Genomic DNA, 10,319 nt, shown 5'->3' on the forward strand with positions numbered 1-10,319 from the left:
AGAATTAAGTACTTGAACTCCAATGTTTATAAACTATGGCTAGAAGTAGAGTTTATTTGAAACCAGCCGGTTTCAAGGGGGGCGGCGTGTTTGCGAACAACCGTCAAGTTTACCCCAATTTGCGCTAAAACACTGTATAACAGTTCCGAGGAGTACTCTCCTCTCAGTTAATTCCTACCGATCGTTCACGATCGCAGGTAGTCAGGAGATAGAGCGATAGATAGATCGATCGCAACGAGAAAATTTGAAATACAGATCCCCAGTTAGTGTACCACGAAGCTCGGTTGAATATAGTTTATTTTTTCCAAACCGCGTACCGCAGTGCCGAATTTCTCGTGCATCCGAAAGTGCAAGTGTACCTAGTGTCGAAGGAGTGAAGTGTGGCTCTGGGACTGCATTTTTTGCAACCTTTTTAATACAGTCCACTAGTGTGCTGCAGTCCAGAACAACGGGCTCCAGAAGAAACTGCGGTCGAAAAAGATTCACCCACGCACCAAATGCGCCATGTACAAAACGCTGATAAGACCGGTGGTCCTCTACGGGCACGAGACATGGACCATACTCGAGGAGGACCTGCAAGCACTCGGAGTTTTCGAGCGACGCGTGCTAAGGACGATCTTCGGCGGTGTGCAGGAGAATGGTGTGTGGCGGAGAAGGATGAACCACGAGCTCGCTGCACTTTACGGCGAACCCTGCATTCAGAAGGTGGCCAAAGCCGGAAGGATACGGTGGGCAGGGCATGTTGCAAGAATGCCGGACAACAACCCTGCAAAGCTAGTGTTCTGATGCAACTGATCCGGTTGGCACAAGAAGGCGTGGAGCGCAGAGAGCACGATGGGCGGACCAAATGGAGCGTGACATGGCGAGCATTGGGCGCGACCGAGGATGGAGAGCGGCAGCCACACATTGTGGCGTACTATTGTTGATTATGTCTTGTCTTAAATGTGATGTTGAACAAATAAATGCATGTATGTAAGAAGGCGTAGAGCACAGCGAGCATGATGGGCGGACCAGGTGGAGCATGACTTGGCGAGTGTTGGGTGTGACCGAGGATGGAGCCACAAACCGTGTATTATGAAGCAATATTGTTAATACAGTTTTATCTTGAATTTGAAGTAATACTAAATAAACGAAATGAAATGAAAAGAACATGTGCACTGAGTTTAATCGGTAACTACTATTCGAAGCAAGATTGTTGATCTTCTATTTGGTCTATGTGGTCTGTGTGAACCACTGGTGCTGATGCAGCTCGTGACTAGATTCGTCCCTAATAGGAACTCGATTATGTTTTTCTCACTTAGTCTGTGACCCGTGCACTAGGTTCTCCACGACTCATCTTCGGTGGGCATCCAATCGAGCTCGGCTGAGAAATACTGTGACGTGGTTGCTATGAATGAGATAAGAGGCTATTTGAACTTAAAAATTGAACCTATAAACGACTACCTTGGGTCACGGAGGCTGTCCGTCTTCGCAGACGCCGAAGTGGCATCGGTACTTCCGTTTACTTCTCCGTGGACGATGGATGACTGCTCCTGATATCTGAACATTGTCATCTTGACATTTGCACACAGGACTGTAGCATCACATATCTGGAGCTCATCGACCAAAATCTTGGAAGGTGATTTTACTCTTCGCGACATCCTGCTGACCAAATGGAACGGTGTTTGATTGAATGAATTGACGAACGATATGCATGACACGTACCATCTACGGCGGAGTGCAGATGGAAGACGGGACTTGGAGAAGGCGAATGAACCACGAGCTGCATCAGCTCCTGAGAGAACCAACCATCGTCCATACCGTGAAAATCGGGAGGCTACGATAAGCGGGTCACGTCATCAGGATGTCGGACAGCAACCCGGCTAAAATGGTTCTCGAGAGTCGTCCGACCGGTACAAGAAGACGTGGAGTGCAGCGAGATAGGTGGGTCGACCAAGTGGAGGACGATATGCGGACCCTACGCATTTTGCGGAACTGGAGACAAACAGCCATGGACGGAGTGGAATGGAGACGGCTACTATGTACACATCAGAGGCCACCCCGGCCTTAGCCTGATCGGTAAGGTAAGTAAATGCAAGACACGTAACTTTATATGAGGACTCCTAAACCCACAATATAAAAACCTGACGAAACAACTCCATTACTACCCGAGAATAGGCCTTAACGGTAGAAGAAGGAACAAATCCGCGTTGCTTAGTTACCCCGTATTGCCAGAACCACAACCTTCAAGTATCGCTCGTAGAAAATCCCTGTCCTTTGTGTGAACCTCGACGACGCGTATATTGCCGTCCTTTCCTTGGTGAACCTCTATGTCCTGACCGAGTCGTCATTGGAGAAGCGGCACGTTGTCCTCGCACAGCAAACAAAAAGATTGTTACGCCGACAAAAAGATTGTTACGTTGTGTGGTCGATTTTGTTCCAGTGTGCAGGCTCCACAAGTGCTTTGTTGTTAAACGATTCCAGATTCGTTGAAGAAAATACTGCTGCCACTTCGAGAGCCTTGATTCGTTGAGGTCTTGCAATGATGGTTCTGCTATCGCTGTGAGCGGCCTACCCTCCAAGAAGTGACTGGGAGTTTGGATTTCCAGGACATGAAACTTTCATGGTGAAAGGTGAAGCCGTAGTGACACGTTCAGCGGGTAAGTGCTGCTTTGCGTTTGACGCAGCGGTTGAACACCTTCCGAGCAGACTAGTACTTCTCCCGCATGCTGGCGGTCAAGAGCTGCTGTCCAGCGTGAAGGATGATGATGATGATTGTCCAGAACGATAGAGTGAGTCCGCCTTGCAGAAATGTTAGCGTTCTGCAACTGGCCCCCAATGAAGCCGTTCAACGAAGTGGAGCTAGCTTTCTTGATTTTCTTGATTTCGATGTTGGTTCAACTTCATCGGTTCTACGAAGTACGATCGGATCAGATCGGGAAGCTTTGTTGTTGCGCTAGAACTAGAAGCTGGTGGCCTCTGACCGCTCTTCCTGCTTCACATGGCATATTTTCTGATAATCGGGGTGTCTAAAATTGTAAACGAGTGTTCGCAGAAGCGACACAGTCCGAACTAAATCTTGGAGTGACAATCGAAGACCGGGTTGGGTTCGACTACTTGAGGTGGGGCTACTCCTGCCGTTCGTTCTTCAAGGAGCAAAAGATCCAGATCCTTCGTGTTGATTGTAGCGGTTTAGGCCAAGAAAAGTTGACAAAGCACAACGGCGGTAGACGTTGCCACTACATCTTGTTAGTTTTAGTTGATCTGGAGTCATTCGCTAGACAAAACGTCCGCAGAGCTTCCCAGACGCCTCCACGGGTTCTGTATCACGGAAAGTCGATTGGAAACGAACATGTTCCAGCGAGTCAGCGCAGCAGTGAACCACCATCTAACGATCACAGAGTCCGTGTAAAAGAACGGCTGGATAGTGATTTTGATACTTTAAGCAGCCTTCGCAAACTGAACTCCGATGAGTGCGGACGACGGCTCCAGACGAGGAATTGAAATTTGTTTCTACTTCTTCTTTCTTCTCTCTATATCTTCGAGCGATGCACTCCGAGACATTCAATGTTTCAATAGTTCGACAGGAATTCGACTTCAATGTTTGCCAGAGAGTTGCCTAGAAATTTCACTAGGAATCTTTGATCAACCATTTTTGCCTTTCTCGTACACCAAGTGTACTGGAGAGGCTATATGTTCACTCCAAAAATGACTTTTTGATAGAAGGCCCGGATGGTCGAGCCACATATACCAATCGACTCAGCTCGACGAATTGAGGTGATGTCTGTGTGTGTGTATGTGTGTGTGTGTGTATGTGTGTGTGTATGTGTGTGTACAAAAATAAACTCACGTCACTTTTTGGCAGTAAACCTCAACCGATTTTAATGACCGACGGTTCATTCGACGCGGAATCTGGTCCCATTGTTTCCTATTGAAAATGGTTCGGATCGGTCCAGCCGTTCCGGAGTTATGGCCATTTAGGTGTTCCGGACCGGTATCCCTGGAAGGGGTCAGACATGAAAATGCAACAAACCCATGCATGCGACCCATCAAACCACGGCATTTTCGATTATCTGATGAACGGTAAGCAGGAAAATAGTCTCAGACCATATCTGAACCGGTAGTGTTCCGGAACCGGTTCTGGGTGTCCCGCCAGAAGAGGCCAAATATAAAATTGATCAGAAACCATTCATGCGACACTTTAAACAGCGGCATTTTCGGTAACATGATGAACGATTAGCAGGAAAATAGTATCAGACCACCGGTAGTGTTCCGGAACCGGTTCCGGATGTCCCGCCGGAAGTGGCCAAATATAAAAGAGAACCAAACCCATGCATGCGACACATCAAACAGCGGCATTTTCGATTATCTGATGAACGGTAAGCAGGAAATACTCAGACCATATCTGAACCGGTAGTGTCCCGGAACCGGTTCCGGGGGTCCCGACGGAAGTGAACAAATATAAAAGTGAACCAAACCCATGCATATGACACATCAGAGCGCCGCTTTTTTGATAACCTAATGAAAGGATTGCAAGAAACCAGTCTCCGACTATATCTGATCCGGTAGGGTCCCAGAACCGGTTCCGGATGTCTCACCGGAAGTGTCCAAATATAAAAGTGAACCAAACGCATGCAAGCGACACATCAAACAGCGGCTTTTTTGATAACCTGATGAACGGTTAGCAAGAAAATAGTCTCAGACAATACCTGAACCAGCCTTGTTCCGGAACCGTGTTGCACCGGAAATGGCCTTATATAAAAGATAACCAATCCCATGCGATACAACAACCCAGACATCCAGTAATCGTATAAGATGTTGCATAAGATGATAAAGTGGAGGTCATATGCGTGATGCCTCCATTTAGGCGCATGCAAAATGTACGCATATCGCCTCCACTTTAACATCTTATACGATCACTGGTTGACTGGGAAATAACGGCTTTTCCGAGAACCTGATGACTGGTTATCCAGGAAGTAGGCTAAGACCACATTATGAACTGCCGGTAGTGCCGGAACTAGTTCCGAGTATTCCTTCGAAAACGGCCAAGTATAAAATTGAATCAAATCTATGCATGCGACACAGCAAAGCGTATTTTTTTTAGTAATTGAACTTTACATGTTTTTGACCTTGCTTGCCCTAAACTGGCTATAACTTGAAAATGATCAAACTTGTCGCAGCTTTTAAACCCTCATTCGAAAGATTAATAAATTTCCTACCAAAAAAGATCTTTGGAATTTATTGGTATTTATTGGTTTAGTTAAATTACTTTGTTTTCTAGAGCAAATAAGTTCCAAAGGAGTGTTTTTTTATTCGCTTTCTTTAAATTATCTTTAAAAAATGCGTATTAAATTTGAATTTTCTCTTAGCACTTTTGCAATGGTGCCACTGGAGCTAGCGCACGTTGGTATCACGTTTTGCACCACGCACATAGTCTTGATCAACTGTACCGTAATCCGGGGTCAAATTGATCACTTTAAAACAACTTCTGCGGATAACATCAGTGGCAATTCATATATTGCCAAAAGAATTTCTGTAAAACCAGTACCCAGTGGATCTCCATGGAACTATGTCACAGATTTTTGTTCAACAAATTTAAACTTTAAGTTAAATAACTCCAAAAATCAAAAAATTGGAAGTGCCACCTTGGGGCGAAATTGATCAGTATACAATTAAGCATCGGTTGGAAAGGAAAATTTCCTTCTCCGCTTAATTTTGCTCTTCTTAAACCGAATAACGCGTTTAAAATCTTACAACTAGTCAATTGAATACTTTAAATGCAAAATTAAATTTCGAAATTTCCCCTTAAACGCCTCAAGATAGGCAATTTCATTTGAAATAATTGTTTTCTTATACAAGAAATGACTATTTCATCATAAAATGATCTTTTTTTTAACTATTTCATGTTCTGATTAGCTACATAACTTCCCAACCAAGGCTCCACGAAAATGTTAAAGCAGAGAATTTACGGTAAGACCTATTAGCAATCGATTGTTTAATAGCAATGATTTTACCTAAATGAGAAATACATTGCAAATTTCTAAAAAAACTAAGGCGAAACTAATTTTTTTCTAAAATATTAAAAGACTTCACTCATCTCTAGAAATCTACGAACCAGATGACATAAAAAGTTCAAGATCATTATGACGCTTAAGGCCGGACGGGACGGTGGTTGAATCGTCCGCCATTGCTCTGTTGTTAGTAAAATGCACATCTCAACTTCTACTTCATATTATTGGCTAGAAATTTGATCGTTCATTTGCTCACTTGCGGTGCACAATCGACTTAAGTTTCAGCTACGTCAATGCAGGGGAAATTGATATTTGCATCTTCAAAATCGTGATGCAAATTGTTAGAAAGAGAAGGAAGATAGGAAAAATTACACGTCGTCCCGTGCGGCCTTAAGAGTTCCTGGTATGGAATTACAATGTAGTAATTAAATGATCAATTTCACCTCGCTGATTAATTTGACCCCGGTTTACGGTACGTATGAAATAAAAGGAAAATAAAGGTTTGTACTCACGAACTTAACACCCTTATTAGAAACTATTGGTAGTGTCCGGAACCGGTTTCGGGTGTCCGGATTTTTAGCCCTAGGCTAGTTCATCTCAAGACCCACGCTTTACTTCCCTTCTGAAGGAAGAACTCACTTTTTGCGAGTTTGTCGGGAGTGGGATTCGATCCCAGGTCCTCTGCGTGATCAAAACCAATGTTAGCGATAAATCAAATCGTAGCTTTTTTATAGCCTGGTAAACGCTGGGTAAGTTTAAAAGTGAAATAATGAGCAGTTTTCATATATGCAAGAGAACCGTGACCAGATATGCAAGAGAATCGCGACCAAAGTAATCCAATTAAATCACACCATTTTAAATTCTTGCGGTGTTAATATAAAGTAGGATCGATCAATGTGTTATGGGAAAATTGTAATTTGATGCATCTAAAATTAATGTGCACATTTTGGGTTCATAAAGAGGTCATGAACCGTATTAAGCGTATAAGTGTTCCGAGTGTCGGCTAATGTCGACGTAAAGATCATGAATACATATTCTTCGAGAAAGGCACTATCACCACTAGGTGGATCAATCTGGGTTTTTTTTATATTTTATCAAGCATTTATCACACATTTTCTTTATTGGTTCGACCTGAAATATCAGCAATTAACGTAAGAAATCCTAAAAAAATCTCTACTTACTTTACCAAAAGCCTTTAAATAAGGACACACGAATTCCGCCATGAAATTCAACTGGGATTTACCCTAGCATTTCTTATTTGCAGGTTTATTATTAAATTCACCCTTTTGATGGAACATGAAAGTTTCAAATGAAGTTTCAGGGTGGAAGACGAAATTTGCAGTGGGATTCTCAGCAGGAGAAGATTAAGGTGCAACTGGAGGTTTAAGGTTTTCCGGTAGCTAAGATAGAAGGGCAGATTCCAAGGGTTTTTAATGGGGACCGCGAAGCTTTCGGAGGCTTAAGAGGGATCACTATTTTTAGAGGAAGAAGGTGTTCAGAGATGAACAATGAAGGGGTTTCGGGAGTGATTGAGAGGATTTCCAGTAAGGTTTCAGAGGAGTTTAAGAAGCATTTCAGGAGGATCTCGGAGGATTTGCGGTGTGTTTCAGTGAGGTTTCAAAAGCTTTTAGGGGTCTCAGGGAGTGTGTTTAAGGAAGTGTGATAATATTGTAAAAGTCAACAGGTTTTTATCCCGGACAAATAATTTTGACAAGCATTATTACTACAAGCCCAGATCTCCGTACAGCTTTTTTTCGGTTCAGTTGTTTATTTTTTATTCGATCAGCTCTTCGTCCCCTCTTGCAACGTATAATCTCATCTCCAAAATCAAAAGAAAGCATCATCATCATCAGCCAGCAGCCAGCACGCTTCGCCCCAACAACAGAAAAAGATAATCGCGCGCCCTTAAAACCGAAAATCCAAGACTGGTAGCTGAAACCACATTCGCCACGCCGTACGCCCTACACCAAACCGAGAATCGGTCTGCTTCTGCTGATGGGTTTTTTCAACCGCAATGCACTACTGTAATGTAAAACGCTGCTGATGCGTAGGAACGGGAACGGTGTGGTGAACCTGTGTTCTGTAGGCGATCAACTGTGTGGGCTCTGCAACCGTGTGTATGCCAATGCCAATCGATTATTATTCGGATCCGTGGGGTTTGTGGCGTGGAGTGATTTAATGGTTTATTGGACAGGTAATTTGATTTTTCCATACCACCTCGAGTGGGAGCTATGCTGGGTTCTTATACCTCTGCGCCATACCAAGTTATGGAAAGGAAGGTTCGATTTTGATTCAGTTCTAGCTTTTTTTTTTCGATCCAGAATCTGGTGTCTCTTGGTTTCTGGTGACAAAAACCTTGATTGCATATTCATCAATTTTGACTATACATGTCAATGGTTGCTCCTTCGTGATTGATCTGAACTGGTGCCAATTGCACTGAGATCCAACTGAATAATGGGTTGGGATATTCCACTCATTCTCAAAGTGCAATTTTATCAGCTAATGCATTTTTTTTATCAATAAGGCGCTGTCCATAAACTACGTAGACATTTATTCGGCCATCTCAAACCCCCCCTCCCCCCTCGTAGACTTTTGTTCATACAAAATTTTCGAAATTTGTATGGAGCGTAGACTTTGGCCAAACCCCCCCCGTCCCCCCCTAAGAGTCTACGTAGTTTATGAACAGGCCCTAACGGCGTTGGCCAAGTCCTAATAGTCAGCTGGGAAGGGAAAGAAATGTTAGAGAGTACTGGTTGTTGCTACTAGAGACCGAGAGCACCTCTGCGTCCCCACAACCTGCACGGACTAGGGTATTTGTTAGACGGAAAGGATGGGAGATCTGGGGGTCACCTTTGGGTCGGTGATGCAAACCATGGATTGGGGATGTTCGTAAGGTGATAGATTGTAAGGTGAATACTATGAAGGGCAAGCGGCACTGTTCGCTTTTGGTTGCATAACTAGTAGGCGTTATATACACTGTGCTTTGAGAGTTGGAAGGAAGGAAAACAACTTTTTCAATTCGTTTCTGTTTCTAGCGATAGCTATGAACATATACATTAGTTGTACATGTAGAGAAGAGAGAGATAAAGTAGACAGAAAGACACAAAGCAGGAGGAAAGGGACGGGACAGGGATTGAACCCATGACCTTCTGCATACGGATTAGAAGCGGTAGCCCCTAGACCACCAAGCCCGTCGCTCCAATCCAATTGCATCTTACTTACAAATACTGCACCGCAGGCATCTAAATACTGATTAACACCAGCTGCAGTTCAGCGTTCTCTAACGATACACACCACGTTTCGCTGGCGCACAATAACACAGGCTTCACATTATAGTGAAATGTTTGCATTTTGGTAGGAATTTAAAAGTGGCTTCACTTACAGCAGGCCTGCCCAACCTTTCACAGCCGCGGGCCACATGTGACACTCTATATCAGTCCACGGGCCAACAATTAAAATTCGACGATAATATACTTTTTTTTATTTTCTGAAATTTGCTTGTCAATCCGAAAAAAAAGAATTCTAAAAATAAAAATGAAACTTTTGTTTCAACGCTGATTATCTGATTTTGTGATACACTGAAACCTCTTATTTTTATTATTTTTACAATGATTTTTTGTTTTTTTTTTTTTTAAATCTCTGATTCTCTGATTATCTGATTCTCTGATTCTTTCATTCTCTGTTTCTCTGATCCTCTGACTTTTTGATTTTTTACAATGATATTTTGATTTTTAAATGTTTATGTTTAGTTTTTGATTATTCAATTATCTGATTCTCTGTTTCTATGATTCTTTGATTCTCTGATTCATTGATTCTCTGGTTATCTGTTTCTCTGATTCTCTGATCCTCTGACTTTTTGATTTTTACAATGATTTAATAATTTTATATTTTTTTATTATTTTGATTCTCTTATTCTCTGATTCTATGAATATCTGATTCTCTGATTCTCTGGATCTTTGATTCTCTGATTCTGTGATTCACTGATTATCTGATTACCTGGTTCACTGATCCTCTGATTTTTTGCTTTTCTACAATGATTTTGAAATATTTTTATTTTTATTTTTATTTTTTGATTCTCTAATTATCAGATTATCTGATTCTCTGGTTCTCTGATTCTCTGATTCTCTGATTCCTTCATTCTCTATTTACCTGATCCTCTGACTTTTTGATTTTTTACAATATTTGTTCAATTTTAAAATATTTAGATTTTTTTTGATTCATTAATTCTCTGATTCTCTATTTCTCTGATTATCTGATTCTTTGATTCTCTGATTTGTAAAATACGATGTTTCGTATGCATAAAATACATGGACACATTTGCTTGCATCC

The sequence above is a fragment of the Aedes albopictus genome, chromosome 1, assembly GCF_035046485.1.
Source record: "Aedes albopictus strain Foshan chromosome 1, AalbF5, whole genome shotgun sequence".
NCBI classification, from domain to species: Eukaryota; Metazoa; Arthropoda; class Insecta; order Diptera; family Culicidae; genus Aedes; species Aedes albopictus.